The following is a 21,686-nucleotide window of genomic DNA, read 5'->3' on the forward strand; positions in this document are numbered from 1 at the left end:
AGATCTTCCCTTAACACCTTCAGCTTCTTTCCCAGCTGCTCATATTCCACCAGCTTTGCCTGCATGCAGGATCCAAAGGTGGCAAGCGACTCCCTGGGTCCCTTCACCCCCCATTGCTGGGGTTCCATAACAACAGTCCCTGAAGACATAACTGTAATTTTCTTACCGGACGCCTTGCGGTTTCCAGCGACGGACGGGGGAGTGGGCTCCACATTTCTGCGGAGCCTGCTGGATCTTCTCACCCCGTCCTGAGAATCGGCCGTAGCTCTCTCACTCCCACCCCCCTCCGGCCTAGTTCGAGGGGTGGAAGTCTGGGGCTCCATAGCAGGAGGTTCTCCCAAGGAGGCTGCCACCCTCCTGGGAAAAAGGCTGTAGGAAAATCTGCTTCAATCCCCTCTCTCTGGAAAGCCCTGGAAATCAGACACACCCAACAGCTGCTGTGTTCCACAGGAAGTGCTCTCTGCTGACACCTCTGTCCATGTCAGGAACTGTCCAGAGCAGCATAGGTTTGCTATGGGGATTTTTTTCCTGCTCAGGACAGTTCCTGATACGGGCATCAGGTGTCAGCAGAGAGCACTGTGAACAAGACAAGAAAGAAATACAAAAAGAGAAGAATTTCCCCTGTAGCATACAGCTATTAATAAGTACTGGAAGGCTAAAGCTTTTTTATTAGAAGTAATTTACAAATCTGGTTAACTTTCTGGCACCAGTTGATTTAAAATAAAAATAAAAATTGTTTTCCACCGGAGTTCCCCTTTAAGGGGTGGGGTCTGGGGGGCCCCTGTCCCTCTAAGTGTGCGGCCCAGGCCCGGGGAGTATCCCCCTTACACTTGCACCCTTGGACTTAGCATGACACCCCTCGTTGCCCCGCGCCAGCTACCCGGGCAGCTCCTGGCTCCATAGTGATAGAAGTGACTTACAGGCAGGGCCTGTACTGGGACCGGAAATAGGCCCAGGCATTTTAAAATAAGCAGAAATTTTTATGGTGGGGGTCTGACTCATGGAACCCCCACCAATCACCTCAGTTCAAGTGCCTCCCCAGATGTTGGAAATCTGCAACTCCCATCACATCTGAAGAGCCTCAGGAATCATGGAAGTTGCCGTTTTGCAACAGCTTGAGAGCCACAGATTGGGTTACAGTGTCTCCCATCATAACTACAGAATATACTGTGACTACAGCTGATGGGACAGTCAGGAAAATACACAATGATATCAGTTACCTGAGTGACGTCTTCTTTGTTGTCTTTACTTTTCTTCCTCGTCGGGTCCAGACACCAGGATGTCCTGCATCTTCTCTGCAGTGTCTGACACCTGGACATCAATGCTTCCTTAATTTGTCAGTAGATCCTCATCCTCTGTATGAAGACAATAAGCATTATATTTCTGCCAACCACTGTCCCCCCTGAATATAATACGGCCAACTACTGTACCCCCTGAATATAATACTGCCACATACTGTACCCTCTTAATATAATACTGCCACCCACTGTACCCCTGAATATAATACTGCCAACCCCTGTACCCCTGAATATAATACTGCCAACCACTGTACCCCCTGAATACAAGATCTATCATACATACACACAAACACACATATCTAGCATACATATACACACATCCCTCCCTCTTCCTCGCTTTCCTTATCACGCATACTCCTCATCCCATCCTCGGTCTCCTCCCCCACTCCATCATTTGTCTTCTCATCACCTCAAACCCTATCCTCGGTCTCCTTATCACCCCTACACTCCATCCTTGGTCTCCTCATCACCCCATACACTCAATCCTCAGTCTCATCACCCCCATATACCCCAAGCTGGATACTAACCAAATCTGGTGATCAGTCTGGTCTGCTCCCGCCCACTAGCACCCCACAGACCCCCCCCCCCCCCCCCAAAAAAAAAATAATAAAAAGCCCTCGGTCTCATCATCTTGACACCGCTGACCATCAAACCCCCCCCCCCCCCCCGATCCTCCTCATTACCATCATAACCCCCCCCCCCTGGTCCTCCTTATAATCACTACACCCCTGACCCCCCTTCTGATCCTCATAATCACTACATTCCCCCATTGCATTACACCAACACCCCCCCCCCTGTCTTGTTCGTCATCCTTACAATCTCCTGACGACCACATCACCACATTATCATTGCAAGCAGCACCCCCGCCTGGTCCTCATTACATTACAACCCCGTCATTCTCCCTCCCGGTCCGCACCCGATCGTTGTTTACTCACCAGCCTGCAAGCTCTGTGATGCAGCGGTGTGAGGCGGGAGGATAAGCTGTTTCTGCCGGGGGCAGTGACACGTCAAGGGCTTAGAACAGACGTGCGTGCCTGCGCGGGGCGCGTCTGTTCCCATCAGCCCCTGGCCTGTCCGTCTCGCCTGCACCGATAAAGATAAATAAGTGCTGGCAGCAGCAGGCCCGGGACCTGTTACTGCAGCATATAGTTTGAAATAGTGGCTGGGGGCACTGCGGGGGCCCAGGCTGTGAGGCCCGACATCTATGGCTTGCCACTGGGCGGGCCCCTAACATGCCGGGCCCCTGTGCAGCCGAACTGGCTGCACAGGCGGTATGTCCGCCCCTGGCACCATGATGCCTTACTGTATCCCCACTAGTGCTGTGCTCAGCTACTGCATCCCTCTCCACCACCTCAGGAACACTTTTCAAAGGCTGACAATGACACAACTCCTCCTCTTGGCTAGTACTAAGACAGATATGAGGAAACAGACCAGCTAGGAAAGACATTTCCACTGCGCCATGTAACTGTTGATAATGAAGGGATCCACTGACAGCGTGCTCACCGTCAAATTATCAGACCAGTTCACAAGGGCTGTACTCCCCTGTGAAACGACACAACCTCAGGCAGACAGTGATAACTTTGAATGGCAGACGTGGCTGCTACAACTACCACTAGGCACCTGGCTGCTGCTACCTGTACCAGTGCTGGACATGGCAGAGGTCTTCCGTACTCCTCGCCCAACAATTCCTTTACCAGACATTTATTTTTTTTAGGTTCTTTTGACCTTTTTTGAGGTTATGTTTTTTACTTACCTACAAGTCAACTTTAACTTACAAGGCTTTGAACTGCTTTATCTTACAACCAGGTAAATAAATAGTTTTCTTGATTTAAACCAAGAATATAAACATGCAAGCATTTTAGATGGCTAATGCTCGTTAAACGTAGGCTCTAGGTAAATATAACGTGTTTGAGAGGGCTTTAGAGGGCTAATGCGCGTGAAATGTAGCAGTGTTAAGTGTAGGAGCAGGGATAGGAGTCCCTGAAATCAGCTCACAGATCAAGGTTTTGCTAGCTTTGCTGTGGAATTGTACAGCCCAGGGTTTGTGCTCAGCTAGCTGTGGAAGTTATTGTGATATGAGAAGGCTTTTTGAGGATTCTGCAAGCTCTTGCTTCTGCTCTCACACACACACTATCTGTCTCTCTCTCCCTTTCTCCAGAATGCTGGCAGCGGCACTTGCCATGCCTTTAAAACTGTGTAAAAGCCTGACCCTCTTTGCTGTCTCCTATTGGCTCTGGAGCTGATACATAAACCAGCAAATGTATAATCTGGAGTTTATCATGTGGTAGTTGAAAGAAATGGTGGTCAACCTGATGTAATTTTACTGCCCTTATGCCTCCTGCTTCCTCTGGGCACCAAAATGCCATTTGTTCCTAATCTCTCACTTTAATGATTTTGCACATTTCCAAGTTGACACAAGCTGAAATGTAAGAATTCTATTACAGAGAGAAAGGAGACGAGTCAACTCACCCACATGTGGTCCATCTTCAATTCAATTTATTCTAGTGAAAGCAAGAAATCACAGAGCTTGGTGTGGTGTGCAGCCTTAGAAAATAAAAAAATAAAAATCACAGATGGGTACACAGTATATAAAACTTAACATTTAATAAAGTGCCAGTAAAACATAAAAACCCCACTAACACATATGCAAGAATAATTCTGAAATGGACTAGAAGACCAATCACGGGACAATGCCAAGAGGCTGGATATAGTGTAACTCAAATACAGAGCTTATCAGCCATCATGCACATTGAACACGGTAGTATTAAGGGATAAATGGGATGAATTAGGATAGGGGCCAGAGGGTGATCACATGGTAATGATGGCCCTAGTAATCCCTGTAAGGGGAGATTTTGTGAAGCTACCCCTACTCACACAGGGACCGTCTGGGTACTCTCCCTAATAAGGGTAACCCGTGCCCCCGTCTACCCCTTGGTCAATCCCTGGTAATCCCTTATTGCACAATTATCATTCCAGCAAGCCCAACGTGTTTCCCCTACGCACTTTAGGTTCTTCAGGGGAATAGATAAATGGTGTGCAAAAGATGCAGTAAACACATAAATCAATCAAATCAAGTGAAGTAAACAGATCAGGCTATCTAGGTTAGTGTCCAACAGAAAGCCTATATGTGCAAAGAGGAGATGCAAATCAAAAATGTTGCAGTATCGTGTAATACCTTTTTTATTGGACTAACAGCATTTTGTAGAGACAAGCATTCGGGATTCCTCCCTTTATCAAGTCCAAAGCAAATCTAGCAAATCTAATCACACAGGTTACATCTCACAAATATGCAGGGGTTAAAACAATAGATGTGGAGAATTGACACTAAAATGGGCCATAAATTGTCCTGTTATGGGAACACAGACTAAATAGATAAGGATGAGAAAAAGGAGGGAGGGGGGAGCAGGGGAGAGACTGGTAATTAAGCAGGACAAAGTGGGATGCAAAAGAGAATCCAGTACAGTACAGGATATAAGAGAATACAGTACAGGTTATAAGAAATTTTGATAATGAGATAAGAAGCTCAAATCCACATTGAGTCCCCTGTTTTTCGAGTAAAAAAACAGTATCATTTTGGCTTCAAATGTCTTTCTCTCAAGTGTTTTTGAAATTCCCTCTCAGTATCCTGATTGTAAGGTCATGTATGGAGTGGCCTGTTTGGGTAAAATGATGTCCAACTGGGGTGCAGTAGTCATTTTCTTTATGGCGGTTGATGAAATGTCTGTGTAGATTCATCCTTTCGTTGAATTTCCGGCTGGTTTCACCAATGTAGCATCCCATGTCACACTTGGTGCATTATATCATGTAGACCACATTTGGGGATGTGCAGGTGTATAGCCCCCTAATGTTATATGTCTTGTTGTTGTGGGTGGCTTCCATCTTGGTGCAGATATGTTGGCAGAGTTTACAGCGGGGTTTGGTGCAGGGTTTGGTCCCATTGTCTGTGTCTGTTCTTTCTGTAGGTAATTTTCGGCTGACCAGCTTTCGTTTTAAATTGTGTGGTTGTCTGAAGGCCAAGATGGGAGGTTCAGAGAAGATTTCTTTTAGCATCTCATCTCATCTCTCATCAATATCGGCTGTAGGTCCTTGATAACTTTGCGTATTTCTTCAAGGGCCGGATTGTATGTGGCTAGTTGTGTGTTAGGATGAATTCTATGAGTTTAGTGATGACTCCAGGGCTGTATTTCCAGTTGTGGGTTTGGGATGAGAGGAACAGGGAGCAGGCCTGCTCCCTGTTCCTCTCATCCCAAACCCACAACCAGAAATACAGCCCTGGAGTCATCAACAAACTCATAGAATTCATCCTAACACACAACTACTTCAGCTTCAACAGTGACATATATCTACAAATGATGGGCACTGCAATGGGGACCCGGATGGCACCACAATATGCCAACCTGTTCATGGCTGACCTTGAACAATGATTTCTAGACACACAACTTCACAAACCCTACAGACAGAAGGAAAAGAAAAACTCAGAAAGTTACATGATGCCTTCAACACATTCAATCCATCTATCAAACTCAAAATTGACTTCTCTACAGAAAGTGTAAACTTCCTGGACACTACTGTCACAATAAACAGGAACACACTACAAACGTCTGTATACAGAAAACCCACAGAACGATCCAGCTATCTACATAAATTCAGTTTCCATCCATCACACACAAAGAAAGGCATCATATACAGCCAAGCTACCAGGTACCATCGCATCTGCTCCAACCCTGATGACAGAGACCTGCACCTACAAACACTGTCTGAGAAATTCAAACAAAAAGGATATAAGCCTAGGACAATCAATAGGAAAATACACTCCGCCCTTCAAACACCACGGGAACACCTGTTACAATACAGACAGATACAACCATCACCACGCGTACCACTAGTAGCAACATACAATCCGGCCCTTGAAGAAATACGCAAAATTGTCAAGGAACTACAGCCGATATTGGCGGAAGATGAGATGCTAAAAGAAATCTTCCCTGAACCTCCCATCTTGGCCTTCATACAACCACACAATTTAAAACGAAAGCTGGTCAGCCAAAAATTACCTACAGAAAGAACAGACCCAGACAATGGGACCAAACCCTGCACCACGTAACTACAACCTTTAGGGGTCACCCCCAAGGGGTTAGCCCTAAACTAGAAACCCCCCCTAAAACTCGATTTTATTAAATCATTTAAAACATATGAGCTCTGGTATATTGGTTTAAAAACACAGCTAATTGTTGTCTTTGTGATAAGCGTGCATCCAAAAAACCATATGGTATTGCTCATGTGCTCAAACGGCACTAGTGTGAGGATGCCGTTAATCTATCAAATGGACACTAATAGCTGCTTATTAAAATATAGATAGCCTTCCGCTGCCCGACGTTTCGTTGGCTAAACCAACTTTATCAATATGATGTCAGAGTCCCCGCATCATGGTGCGCTATTTAATCCACCTATCTCCGCTCGGATGGTTTCATTCACCTATCCTGTCATTCCACGTCACTACATGCTGATACCTTACCTACCAATCACTGTGCACACTTCATTGTTGTTCCGCCACGTACATATAATGCGCGGCGCATGTCATTGCACTTAGTGCATATCGCTCATCAGTCTGAACTATCGCGCATGTCAGTAAAGGAGTTCATCACAGCGCGAGTCCGCCGCGCATGACTTGAATTTACTCGTGGATGATGTCAATAACTGCGGCTGCGCGTCCGCCCAAGGTATTCGGATATTGAGCTTTGCGCATGTCTGTGGACTTAGTTTCTACTGGTTGCCTTTGGTAGATATTAATGGTAATGTCCGCACATATCCTCGGACTCAGTTCTTCTCTTCATTATTGATGAGCTAAATTATTCTCTCACCGTATTAATGAACTTGGTTATTCTCTTTCCATATATTGGAGAGTGCCCTAACTATGTTGTTGTAGAGTATAGGGTGTATGATACTCCACATATAAGGAATATCTAGTGAAGAGGATAGTGAATACCTAAACATCTAAAAACAGCATCTCATCCCTTTTTGTAGTATATGTTCTTATGGCGGTCTATGGTACAGTGGGTGACATCTAATTATTATTATCTAGAGTAGGATAAATGGAGTTGTTATTGTTAATCGCAAGTGATTATGCTTAGATAGTTTGTGCTCTTGACCAACAATCACATAGTTCCTTTATCAATAGCACAGTTTTACCCCTGTACCACCTGATTAATTCTAGTGCTAGTCCACATCATATCACAAAATGCCCAGTACTAATCCATTTATTTAGGTGGATTGTGGTTGCATCTGCTCTTTTGTTCTTTGATCTAGATTATCAGACATTAATGTTCGACATCTAGATTTTCATCCAAACTACTACATTAAATTTATTATTTTACTTATTCCTTCCCTTGCCCAGGTAATAGCAGACATAGACTCGACCATCAAATTGACCATAGATTCACAGGGCACAATTTTGCCTGACTACAATCAACCATCTCCATTAGAGGTGAGTATGTCTTGGTAGCCATTCAATAAATACTGGTCACCATAGTACCACGCCATGGGTGGTTGTATATATGGTTGGCACAAAAATTACTCTTGATTTCTTGCTTCCTTGTAATTTTCCATAATAGGTGTAGATATTTACATCCCAAGTACCCTAACCAGCCATCTTGTCCATTATCAAAGGTAAGTGTATATAGATATCATTTGCTTTCTAGTAATCATATATATAGTGACTGTAAGTATCTTCCCATTATTGTCCTCATATTATAGGTGTCCTTGTATCATAATTATAGGTGTATTAGATAAAATAAAATAATTCAAAGTCACGGGGGAGAGGGACCATATAACCAATGCTCATTATTGTCTCTTACTTTCTGAATCATAATAATTTCCATTGCTACTCCAAAAACTCTGTAAATGAAAAAACACTCCTTTAGTCCATCCGGACTTCTTGTTTTCAGTTTGTATATCCATTTGGCCTCCTCCTTAAGTAATATCCTGTCTACATTACCTTTTCTTGGGCCCATTTAAATTTGACGTAACCCCCAAAATTTTATTTGGTCACTCCTATTATTATGTACAGTCCTGATATGCTTTGCCAGCGGTGTATCTGCATTGGAAAGGATGGTACTAAGGTGTTTCCCAATTCTCCGTCTGACTTCTCAAGTTGTTTTGCCCACATATAATTTTGGGCATGTGCAGCAAGCTATATATAATACATTCTTGCTGCTACAATTTATAAAGTCTAAGATTTTATAAGATCTGCCGTCATACGGATTGATAAATTCCTTGGTTTTGGGAAAAGAACTGCATGCTGTGCAGTGGCCACAGGGGTACGATCCTGCTGGTGGATTTGGTAGCCATGTCTGTGGGGTATCGCTTTTTTCCTCAAAATGGCTGTGTACCAGCAGTTCACGTAAATTGACTCCCCTTCTATTTGTAATGTTGGGTCTGGGTCCAATTCTCCCGATCAGATCCGGATCTGATTGTAGGATATGCCAATGTCTTTTCAATATCTCGTTTATTTGTGAAGTATAGGCATCATATGTGCCTATCAATCTGATCACTGTCTCTGTTGATGTAGAAATTTTAGTACTCGGTCCGAGAAGTCTGTTCCGATCACTAAGATATGCCCTATTAAAAGCTGTTCTCATATGCTTGATCGGATATCCCCTATCCAGAAATCTTGATGTTAAATTTCGGCTTTCATTCAGGAAGTGGCCTTCTTCTGAACAATTTTGGCGCGCTCTGAGAAACTGACCAATGCGAATGCTTTTACGCAATGTAGACGGATGCCAGCTGGTACAATGAAGGAGACTATTAGTTGAGGTAGGTTTTCTAAAAATGTCAGTTTGAATTTTATTTCCAGAATCTATGTAGATGTTGAGGTCCAGAAAGTTAATGTATCTCCCTCCCTCTTCTGGAGTGAATTTCATTCCAATCCCATTTTGATTTAGAATCATAACAAATTCTCTAAATATCCCAAAAAATTAAAATATTGTCAATGTACCTTCCCCAAAAAGAAATGTGCTGTGTGTATAAAATCAAATCATCACCAAAAACAAAAGTGCTCTCCCACCACCCCAAAAAGAAATTTGCATACGTGGGTGCACATGTGGTCCCCATAGCGGTGCCCTTCATCTGGCAATAAAGGGCACCGCCAAAAAGAAAATAATTGTGAGTTAAGATAAAGTGCAATAGTTCAAAAATGAACTTATTATGATTGTGAAATAAAGTGCTCTTAGTATCTAAAAAAGTGCTGATGGCTTGTAGACCTAAATCGTGTTGGATATTACCATAAAGTGATTCCACATCCAAACTCACAAGAAGTGTGGTGTCCGTGACCAAAAGATCATTAATTTTCAGAACTGTGTCCTTGGTGTCCTTAAGGTATGAAGGAAGGGAAGGTACAAAAGGTGATAAGACTTTATCCAAATAAACACTAGCGTTCTCCGTAAGGTTATTATTGCTCGACACAATAGGGCGGCCCTTAATTGGGTTCATGCTCTTATGTGTTTTATGTAAAACGTAAAAATCGTGGGGTGCTCGTTTAGAATGAATTTGTATTCATTTTCTGACAGTACATTTTCTGATTTTGCTTTTGACAATATCTCCTTAAATTGTTCTAAATATTCACCAGTTGGATCTCGTGAAATTTTTTGGTAGGTATCCTCATCATTAACCCCTTAACGACGCAGGACGTATATTTACGTCCTGCGCCGGCTCCCGCGATATGAAGCGGGATTGCGCCGCGATCCCGCATCATATCGCGTCGGTCCCGGCGCTCATCAACGGCCGGGACCCGCGGCTAATACCACACATCGCCGATCGCGGCGATGTGCAGTATTAACCCTTTAGAAGCGGCGGTCAAAGCTGACCGCCACTTCGAAAGTGAAAGTGACCCGGCTGCTCAGTCGGGCTGTTCGGGACCGCCGCGGTGAAATCGCGGCGTCCCGAACAGCTGACCGGACACCGGGAGGGCCCTTACCTGCCTCCTCGGTGTCCGATCGACGAATGACTGCTCCGTGCCTGAGATCCAGGCAGGAGCAGTCATGCGCCGATAACACTGATCACAGGCGTGTTAATACACGCCTGTGATCAGGATGAGAGATCAGTGTGTCCCTATGGGACCTATAACACTGCAAAAAAAATGTTAAAAAAAGTGTTAATAAAGGTCATTTAACCCCTTCCCTAATAAAAGTTTGAATCACCCCCCTTTTCCCATAAAAAAATAAAACAGTGTAAAAAAAATAAAAAATAAACATATGTGGTATCGCCGCGTGCGTAAATGTCCGAACTATAAAAATATATCATTAATTAAACCGCACGGTCAATGGCGTACGCGCAAAAAAAGCGTATTTTGGTCACTTTTTATACCATTAAAAAATGAATAAAAAGTGATCAAAAAGTCCGATCAAAACAAAAATCATACCGATAAAAACTTCAGATCACGGCACAAAAAATGAGTCCTCATACCGCCCTGTACGTGGAAAAATAAAAAAGTTATAGGGGTCAGAAAATGACATTTTTAAACGTATAAATTTTCCTGCATGTTGTTATGATTTTTTCCAGAAGTGCAACAAAATCAAACCTATATAAGTAGGGTATCATTTTAACCGTATGGACCTACAGAATAATGATAAGGTTTTTTCCGTTTCGCCGTGCATTTTTGGGTAAAATGGCTAATGTCACTGCAAAGTAGAATTGGCGACGCAAAAAATAAGCCATAACATGGATTTTTAGGTGGAAAATTGAAAGGGTTATGATTTTTAAAAGGTAAGGAGGAAAAAACGAAAGTGCAAAAACGGAAAAACCCTGAGTCCTTAAGGGGTTAAGGACGTAGCCCTTTTTCACCTTAAGGACTGAGCCCTTTTTCGCAATTATGACCACCGTCACTTTATAAATTAATAACGCGAAAACGCTTTTACCGAATATTCTGATTCTGAGATAGTTTTTTCGTGACATATCCCACTTTATTTTGGTGGTAAATTTTCGGCGTTAATTGCATCCTTTTTTGGTGAAAAATCCCAAAATTTCATGAAAATTTTGCATTTTTCTAACGTTGAAGCTCTCTAATTGTAAGGAAAATGGATATTCCAAATAAATTTAATTTTTTTTCACAAATACAATATGTCCACTTTATGTTGGCATCATAAAGTGGACATACTTTTGCTTTTTGAAAGAATTAGAGGGCTTCAAAGTATGTCATGAAAATTGCTAAATCTGAAGGGACAGATGTTACAGAACTACAACTCCCAGCATGCCTGGGCAGTCGAGGCATGCTGAGAGTTGTAGTTTGGCAACCTCTGGAGGGCTACTGTTTGGGCACCACTGTAACAGTGGTCTCCAAACTGTGACCCTCCAGATGTTACAAAACTACAACTCCCAGCATGCCTCGACTGCCCAGGCATGCTGGGAGTTGCAGTTTGGCCCCCCTAGTGGTTGCCACAGTAAAGATCGATTTACTTTCACTTTCAATCCCCCATCCCCCCCCCCCTACCTGAGCAAAGATCCAGCAGGGTCAAGCGAACATCCCAGGTCCCCAGGCATCTTCTCCTGCAGATACGGCCTCCATCTTCTGCACCCCCTGTCCTACACTGCCATTGGTCAGAACTCCATTCTGAGTAATGGCGGGGGATAGGAGGAGATCGCAGCTTTGCGACCTCACTCCTATCCTTTAGGCTGATCGGGGCTGTTGCTGACAGCTCCGATCAGCCCTATTTTCCGGGTGATCGGGTCACCAGAGACCCGATTAGCCCGGAATTGGAGAAAATCGCATGTCTGAATTGACATGCGATTTTCTCCGATCGCCGACATGATTTCAGCAGACATCCGGCTCCGGTCCCCAACCGGCTAGCGGTGGGGACCGGATTTCCCACGGGCGTATGGATACGCCCTCGGTCCTTAAGGACTCGGAATGCAGGGCGTATCCATACGCCCTGTGTCCTGAAGAGGTTAAGCAGTCTCATAGCCATATCCACATAGTCCTCCTTATCAAGGAGGACTATGTTTCCGCCTTTGTCTGACGGGTTTGTGATCAGATTCTTGTAATTTTGTAATTTTTGTAAGACCAATTTCTCCCCTTTGTTCAAATTGGAATGTATAAAACGACTTCTCGGATGAATTTTCTGAATACCCTTGGTAGCAAGTTTCACAAAGGTATCTATCTCTGAATACTGGCTAAATGCCGGAGTCATTGTCGATCTCGGTTTTAATGATGTAAACGGTGCCTGTATCCCACTTGCTGTGCCCTCATTTTCCTCATGTAAGGATTCAAGCGCTTCCAGAGCGCGAGAGTCTAATATGGACTGAGTTATTTCATCATTGTTGTGTGAACTATGTCACTTATGAAGTGCAAGTTTGCGGGCAAATAAGTTGTAATCAGTCCAATACAGGAACGAAAAGTAAAAATAAATCTGGTTACAATAATTCAAGAGCAAAAAACAGCCCTATCGTAAGACAACATCTACCCCCAATCAATATCCAACAAATACAACATGTGGGTCATCGGCCAATTTAGCCTCTGGCTCCACTTTGTACTATACCAATATGTCCACAACCCAACCACCACTACCACAAAGGAATGTGGGTGCCACTCCAGTTATGGCCCCGACACTCTCAACGAATATACCATAACTTACACCACAGCCTTCTTTAAACACTCCTCCTTTTTTAGGAACAGGCATTATGCCCCAACAATTGGGACAGATGCCAATATCACAAATGACGAGTACTACAGTACCCCCAACACCATTCAAACCTCGGATGGTGTAAGGATATGGCCAATGACACCTAATCAAGAGCTCAATTATACCATATTATTTGATAATACGTATGACACTGACTCTACAACAGTGATTAGGGAACAGGGAAACAATGGGTATCTAAATTCGTTTACCCATAGGGATATAATAGTACAAGGAATTGATGCAAATGAACAGTACCCCAATGGTGAACTTACAGGGGAGACTACACTCCACAGTGATGTATGGAGAAGAATAACAGAACAACACAATGATTTTGATATACTTACAGCTAGTTCTCCTAATGCCAATTCCCAGGCAGGATATCTGGTAGATTCTGTGCCTGAGGAAAGAGGGATAATGATACCATCAGGAGCTTTTAAAAGGGTTGTCATTTACACCGACACCAAGATTTGAGGAGTTCACTTGGGTCAAAGATGTGAACTTATTTGCCCGCAAACTTGCACTTCATAAGTGGCATAGTTCACACAACAATGATGAAAGAACTCAGTCCATATTAGACTCTTGCGCTCTGGAAGCGCTTGAATCCTTACATGAGGAAAATGAGGGCACAGCAAGTGGGATACAGGCACAGTTTACATCATTAAAACCGAGATCGACAACGACTCCGGCATTTAGTCAGTATTCAGAGATAGATACCTTTTGTGAAACTTGTTACCAAGGATATTCAGAAAATTCGTCCGAGAAATCGTTTTATACATTCCAATTTGAACAAAGGGGAGAAATTTGCCTTACAAAAATTACAAAATTACAAGAATCTGATCACAAAACCGTCAGACAAAGGCAGAAACATAGTCCTCCTTGATAAGGAGGACTATGTGGATATGGCTATGAGACTGCTTAATGATGAGGATACCTACCAAAAAATATCACAAGATCCAACTGGTGAATATTTAAAACAATTTAAGGAGATATTGTCAAGAGCAAAATCAGAAAATGTACTGTCAGAAAACGAATACAAATTCATTCTAAACGAGCACCCCACGATTTTTACATTTTACCTAAAACACATAAGAGCATGAACCCAATTAAGGGCCGCCCTATTGTGTCGGGCAATAATAACCTTACGGAGAACGCTAGTGTTTATTTGGATAAAGTCTTATCACCTTTTTTCACTTCTTATGAGTTTAGATGTGGAATCACTTTATAGTAATATCCAACACGATTTAGGTCTACAAGCACTTTTTTAGATACTAAGAGCACTTTATTTCACAATCATAATAAGTTCATTATTGAACTATTGCACTTTTTCTTAACTCACAATTATTTTCTTTTTGGCGGTGCCCTTTATTGCCAGACGAAGGGCACCGCTATGTGGACCACATGTGCACCCACGTATGCAAATTTCTTTTTGGGGTGGTGGGAGAGCACTTTTGTTTTTGGTGATGATTTGATTTTATACACACAGCACATTTCTTTTTGGGGAAGGTACATTGACGATATTTTAATTTTTTGGGATGGAGACTTGGCTCTATTTAGAGAATTTGTTATGATTCTAAATCAAAATGGGATTGGAATGAAATTCACTCCAGAAGAGGGAGGGAGATACATTAACTTTCTGGACCTCAACATCTACATAGATTCTGGAAATAAAATTCAAACTGACATTTTTAGAAAACCTACCTCGACTAATAGTCTCCTTCATTGGACCAGCTGGCATCCGTCTACATTGCGTAAAAGCATTCCCATTGGTCAGTTCCTCAGAGCGCGCCAAAATTGTTCAGAAGAAGGCCACTTCCTGAATGAAAGCCGAAATTTAACATCAAGATTTCAGGATAGGGGATATCCGATCAAGCATATGAGAACAGCTTTTAATAGGGCGTATCGTAGTGATCGGAACAGACTTCTCGGACCGAGTACTAAAATTTCTACATCAACAGAGACAGTGATCAGATTGATAGGCACATATGATGCCTATACTTCACAAATAAACGATAATTTACGTGAACTGCTGGTACACAGCCATTTTGAGGAAAAAAGCGATACCCCACAGACATGGCTACCAAATCCACCAGCAGGATCGTACCCCTGTGGCCACTGCACAGCATGCAGTTCTTTTCCCAAAACCAAGGAATTTATCAATCCGTATGACGGCAGATCTTATAAAATCTTAGACTTTATAAATTGTAGCAGCAAGAATGTATTATATATAGCTTGCTGCACATGCCCAAAATTATATGTGGGCAAAACAACTTGAGAAGTCAGACGGAGAATTGGGAAACACCTTAGTACCATCCGTACCAATGCAGATACACCGCTGGCAAAGCATATCAGGACTGTACATAATAATAGGAGTGACCAAATAAAATTTTGGGGGTTACGTCAAATTTAAATGGGCCCAAGAAAAGGTAATGTAGACAGGATATTACTTAAGGAGGAGGCCAAATGGATATACAAACTGAAAACAAGAAGTCCGGATGGACTAAAGGAGGGTTTCTCATTTACAGCGTTTTTTGGAGTAGCAATGGAAATTATTATGATTCAGAAAGTAAGAGACAATAATGAGCATTGGTTATATGGTCCCTCTCCCCCGTGACTTTGAATTATTTTATTTTATCTAATACACCTATAATTATGATACAAGGACACCTATAATATGAGGACAATAATGGGAAGATACTTACAGTCACTATATATATGATTACTAGAAAGCAAATGATATCTATATACACTTACCTTTGATAATGGACAAGATGGCTGGTTAGGGTACTTGGGATGTAAATATCTACACCTATTATGGAAAATTACAAGGAAGCAAGAAATCAAGAGTAATTTTTGTGCCAACCATATATACAACCACCCATGGCGTGGTACTATGGTGACCAGTATTTATTGAATGGCTACCAAGACATACTCACCTCTAATGGAGATGGTTGATTGTAGTCAGGCAAAATTGTGCCCTGTGAATCTATGGTCAATTTGATGGTCGAGTCTATGTCTGCTATTACCTGGGCAAGGGAAGGAATAAGTAAAATAATATATTTAATGTAGTAGTTTGGATGAACATCTAGATGTCGAACATTAATGTCTACAATCTGATAATCTAGATCAAAGAACAAAAGAGCAGATGCAACCACAATCCACCTAAATAAATGGATTAGTACTGGGCATTTTGTGATATGATGTGGACTAGCACTAGAACTAATCAGGTGGTACAGGGGTAAAACTGTGCTATTGATAAAGGAACTATGTGATTGTTGGTCAAGAGCACAAACTATCTAAGCATAATCACTTGCGATTAACAATAACAACTCCATTTATCCTACTCTAGATAATAATAATTAGATGTCACCCACTGTACCATAGACCGCCATAAGAACATATACTACAAAAAGGGATGAGATGCTGTTTTTAGATGTTTAGGTATTCACTATCCTCTTCACTAGATATTCCTTATATGTGGAGTATCATACACCCTATACTCTACAACAACATAGTTAGGGCACTCTCCAATATATGGAAAGAGAATAACCAAGTTCATTAATACGGTGAGAGAATAATTTAGCTCATCAATAATGAAGAGAAGAACTGAGTCCGAGGATATGTGCGGACATTACCATTAATATCTACCAAAGGCAACCAGTAGAAACTAAGTCCACAGACATGCGCAAAGCTCAATATCAGAATAACTTGGGCGGACGCGCAGCCGCAGTTATTGACATCATCCACGAGTAAATACAAGTCCGCTGACATGCGCGGCGGACTTGCACAGTGATGAACTCCGTACTGACATGAGTTAGACTGATGAGCGATATGCACTAAGTGCAATGACATGCGCCGCGCATCATATGTACGTGGCGGAACAACAATGAAGTGTGCACAGTGATTGGTAGGTAAGGTATCAGTGTGTAGTGACGTGGAATGACAGGATAAGTGAATGAAACCATCCGAGCGGAGATAGGTGGATTAGATAGCGCACAATGATGCGGGGACTCTGACATCACGGTCAGAGGATATAAAAGGGAGAGAGGTCCAAACGAACGGCCATTGGCCTCTGTACCTTGATAAAGTTGGTTTAGCCAACGAAACATCGGGCAGCTGAAGGCTATCTATATTTTAATAAGCAGCTATTAGTGTCCATTTAATAGATTAACGGCATCCTCACACTAGTGCTGTTTGAGCACATGAGCAATACCATAAGGTTTTTTGGATGCACGCTTATCACAAAGACAACAATTAGCTGTGTTTTTAAACCAATATACCAGAGCTCATATGTTTTAAATGATTTAATAAAATCGAGTTTTAGGGGGGGTTTCTAGTTTAGGGCTAACCCCTTGGGGGGTGACCCCTAAAGATTGTAGTTACGTATAAATTGCCCTGGAATCCCTGGACCTACAGCCGATATTGATGAGAGATGAGATGAGATGCTAAAAGAAATCTTCTCTGAACCTCCCATCTTGGCCTTCAGACAACCACACAATTTAAAACGAAAGCTGGTCAGCCGAAAATTACCTACAGAAAGAACAGACACAGACAATGGGACCAAACCCTGCACCAAACCCCGCTGTAAACTCTGCCAACATATCTGCACCAAGATGGAAGCCACCCACAACAAGACATATAACATTAGGGGACTATACACCTGCACATCCCCAAATGTGGTCTACATGATACAATGCACCAAGTGTGACATGGGATGCTACATTGGTGAAACCAGCCGGAAACTCAATGAAAGGATGAATCTACACAGACATTCCATCAACCGCCATAAAGAAAATGACTACTGCACCCCAGTTGGACATCCTTTTACCCAAACAGGCCACTCCATACATGACCTTACAATCAAGATACTGAGAGGGAACTTCAAAAACACACGAGAGAGACATTTGAAGCCAAAATGATACTGTTTTTTGACTCGAAAAACGGGGGACTTAATGTGGATTTGAGCTTCTTATCTCATTATCAAAATTTCTTATAACCTGTACTGTATTCTCTTATATCCTGTACTGTACTGGATTCTCTTTTGCATCCCACTTTGTCCTGCTTAAATACCAGTCTCTCCCCTGCTCCCCCCTCCCTCCCCCTTTTTCTCATCCTTATCTATTTAGTCTGTGTTCCTATAACAGGACAATTTATGGCCCATCTTAGTGTGAATTCTCCACATCTATTGTCTTAACCCCTGCATATTTGTGAGCTGTAACCTGTGTCTTCTACTTGTGAGCTTAGATTTGCTTTGGACTTGATAAAGGGAGGAATCCCGAAAGCTTGTCTCTACAAAATGCTGTTAGTCCAATAAAAAAGGTATTACAAGATACTGCAACATTTTTTGATTTGTATCTGCATCACTGGACTAATACAGCTACTCAAATTTACTGCAAAGAGGAGTAAAGCCAAGTACTGTACTACTATGCCACATAAGGCACAATCAAATCCCCCTATGCATTAGTGCAAGTCAGTCAGCAAGAAAAAAGGGGGGGTCAGTACAAGAGACCCTGTCAGAGCCCTACCCTTGATTGCATTACTCACGATACAGATGACCAGCAGTGGTGGCCGGCGATAGGCTGCGCTCTGCAGTGGCAGAGTCGCCATCCTAAGGCATAGAATTCTCGTTAACATGTTAGCATGTGAGGCTTGTTTTATACAGTGTGCACACGCTTCCGGTCCGTGACGCTTCCGGGTGTCCGCGTCACATCTAGGACGCCTACCTCACTTCCAGGGGCATGTGAGAAACTGGAGCAGAGCGTCGGGCATTGCTAGGCAGCGCAGAGATACTGTTCCCGCGCTGTCCGCAACTAGTAACAATGCAATGGTATTGATGGCAGGGATTGACAGCTAAATTAAAGGGAGCTGCGATGACGGAAGGTTAAAAAAATGCGCAGGATAAGACATCTGTCATATTGCAGTTCTATGATATAGCGCAATTAATGTTATCAGTAGGAAAATGTATGTTGATGACAAACGAATATAGAAAATAGCAAAGTCCTGAGATGCGGCTGTCAGCACCACTCCACTGCCGTGTCTAAAGTGCAGTATGCGCATATGTATCTCAACAGAAAATAATGACACGGCACTCGAAGCTCTACTTCAATCTTGCTGCTTTATTGCCACAGGCAACACTTACAATGAGGATGCACTACACCAACAAGAGCTTCGGGTGCTGTGTCATTATTTTCTCTTGAGATGAATATAGAAAATAATTGTACATGAAAAAATGATGACCTGAGTACTTTATAATGAATAATTTGCAGGAACTCCGGAGTAGGTGAAGTTTATAGATACAGAATATGATGAACAGTAGTATGCGAGGGCTGGAAGGGAATAAAACAGGGAATAACAAAAATTAAAAATGGCCAAGCGGGGAGGGAGAAAATATGAAAACAGTAGTGTGGGCTACATGAAACATTCAAAGCTCAGCTGCTCATTGAGGCACCTCGGTGTCTGTGTCTGTAAACAATAGATCCATTGGGTTTCTCTTTGTAGGATCAGTTTGTCCCAGTCACCACCTCCTGAGAGGGGGGTCTCCCGAGCTCAATACCCACAAATTGCACTTTGTCTTAGGGTCACCTCCATGTGTCTCGTAAATGTGCCTGGCTAAAGGTTTATCAGCCACCAATGAGATGTCTCTGAGGTTTTCCCCCACCCGCCTTCTAAATTCCCAAATGATGTTCTCAATGTATTCAAGGCCACAGATGCATGTGGCCTTGTAGATAACCCCTTTACCTCGGCAGTTTATGAAGTTGCAGATTTGGAAAGAACGATGTGTCACTGAACTCTCAAAAACGTTAGTTACCTGTATGTAATTACATGCCATCGATTTGACGATAGAGCCAGATGGGAGCCAGGCTTGGTCTGACAATATGGCTCCTCACAAAGCGGTCCCTTAGACTCCAACCTTGCCTAAACTAAATCTGAGGGTGAGCACCAAGTATCTTTTTAAAGGGGTACTCCAGTGCTTACACATCTTATCCCCTATCCAAAGGATAGGGGATAAGATGCCTGATCGCGGGAGTCCCGCAGCTGGGGACGCCCGTGATCATGCACGTGGCACCCCGTTTGTAATCAGTCCAACACGCTCCGGGTCTGATTACGGTCGACCGCAGGGCCGGCGGCGTGTGAAGTCACGCCTCCGCCCCCGTGTGACATCACGCTCCGCCCCTCAATGCAAGCGTGATAGCTATCACGCCCCCTCCTGTAGGCTTGCATTGAGGGGTGGAGTGTGACGTCACACGGGGGCGGAGGCGTGACGTCACACGCCACCGGCCCTGCGGTCGACCGTAATCAGACCCGGAGCGAACACGCTCCGGGGACTGATTACAAACTGGGTGCTGCGTGCATGATCATGGGCGTCCCCAGTTGCGGGACTCCCATAATCAGGCATCTTATCCCCTATCCTTTGGATAGGGGATAAGATGTGTAAGCACCAGAGTACCCCTTTAAGGTCTTGATCCATCAAAAGCACATCCACTATTTATCAGTGGTGGATCTGACCCTTTCTGTTCCCCCATCAAAAGTTGCAACTATTCTTATCGTGTTGTTAGTCTGTGGTTTGGGTTTAGGGACGAACAGTTCCCCTCGATCTCGCCCTACTGTCTCCTAGTAAACCTTCTTTAATACCCAATCTGGGTAGCCACGTTCCCTAAATCTACATCTGAGATCTGCTGTTTGTTTACTGAATACGTATTGTGTTGAACAATTCCTCTTCATCTTCAGATATTGTCCCTTAGGGATGCCCTTGCACAGGGGTCTGGGATGATGTCTATGCCAGTCCTGTAGGGAGTTTGTGGCTGTGGGTTTACGGTAGACTGCTTTCTCCAGAGCCCTTTGATCATTTTTACAGATCAGAACATCCAAGAAGGGAAGTTAACTTGAATGTATTTCTGACGTGAATTTAAGTCCCACTTAATTAATGTTGAGATCAGCCACAAAACTCCCAAACTGTTCAGCAGACCCATTCCAGAGGATGAAAATGTCATCGATAAAACGAGCCCACAAGCTAACATGCTCCATATGATGTAAAAATGCCACACTAAATACAACTTACTCCTCCCACCAGCCCAGATATAGATTAGCATAGGTGGGGGCCAGGGGCAGACATATCTCCTGTGCAGCCGGTTCAGCTGCACAGGGGCCCAGTGTGTGAGGGGGCCCACTGCCTTTTCATACTAGTGAGCGCAGAGGCTGTACTTTACTATAGCGCACGGACGGAGCCTTGAAGAACCTGGTGCAGCAGCAGCGAGGAGGAGGAACAACAGGGGCAGAAGATGTCCTCAGAGTAAGACTAAGTCATAGCATAAAGGAAAACAACTAGGGTAGTGGAGGGGGGGGGGGGTCTACCTGTCTGCCCTGCCTGGGATTATAGGATGTGCAGCATTACTTTCATTACTTTCATTTTCCATTTAGGGCTAATATCCTAAAAATGAACGTTCTGCCCCATCTCCTCTACCTTTTCCAGGCTGTCCCTGTGGCCATCCCTACCCCATTCTTTAAACGGCTGGATAAGCTATTTTGGGCTTTATATGGGCAGGGAGACCATCTAGAATCGCCATGCAGACCCTGACTAGACATAAGCAGGCGGGTGGACTTGCAGTCCCGGACTGCAAGGCCTACTATATCACAGACACGCTAGCCAGATTTCTGGACTTCTTTCATGGTTGCACTGTTAAGAGGTGGGTGGGATTGAGGTGAGAACTACTAGCTTTGAGGT

The 21,686-nt window shown here is 43.4% G+C and overlaps 1 protein-coding gene and 1 long non-coding RNA gene across 2 annotated transcripts in view; one reads left to right on the forward strand and one right to left on the reverse strand.

Annotated features, from left to right (window-relative positions):
- SLC12A7 (solute carrier family 12 member 7) overlaps nt 1-21,686 on the forward strand; it is an 870,696-nt gene that overhangs the window by 152,587 nt on the left and 696,423 nt on the right. The window lies entirely within an intron of this gene.
- LOC130273422 (uncharacterized) overlaps nt 3,776-21,686 on the reverse strand; it is a 32,803-nt gene continuing 14,892 nt past the window's right edge. Inside the window, exons 2-6 of the long non-coding RNA XR_008843988.1 lie at nt 15,901-15,990; nt 15,719-15,773; nt 14,666-14,780; nt 13,312-13,364; nt 3,776-3,842 (exon numbers count right to left, since the gene is read on the reverse strand). This is a non-coding gene — a long non-coding RNA (uncharacterized LOC130273422). The remainder of the gene's footprint in view (nt 3,843-13,311; nt 13,365-14,665; nt 14,781-15,718; nt 15,774-15,900; nt 15,991-21,686) is intronic.

The sequence above is a fragment of the Hyla sarda genome, chromosome 5 (genome assembly GCF_029499605.1).
Source record: "Hyla sarda isolate aHylSar1 chromosome 5, aHylSar1.hap1, whole genome shotgun sequence".
Lineage (NCBI taxonomy): Eukaryota > Metazoa > Chordata > Amphibia > Anura > Hylidae > Hyla > Hyla sarda.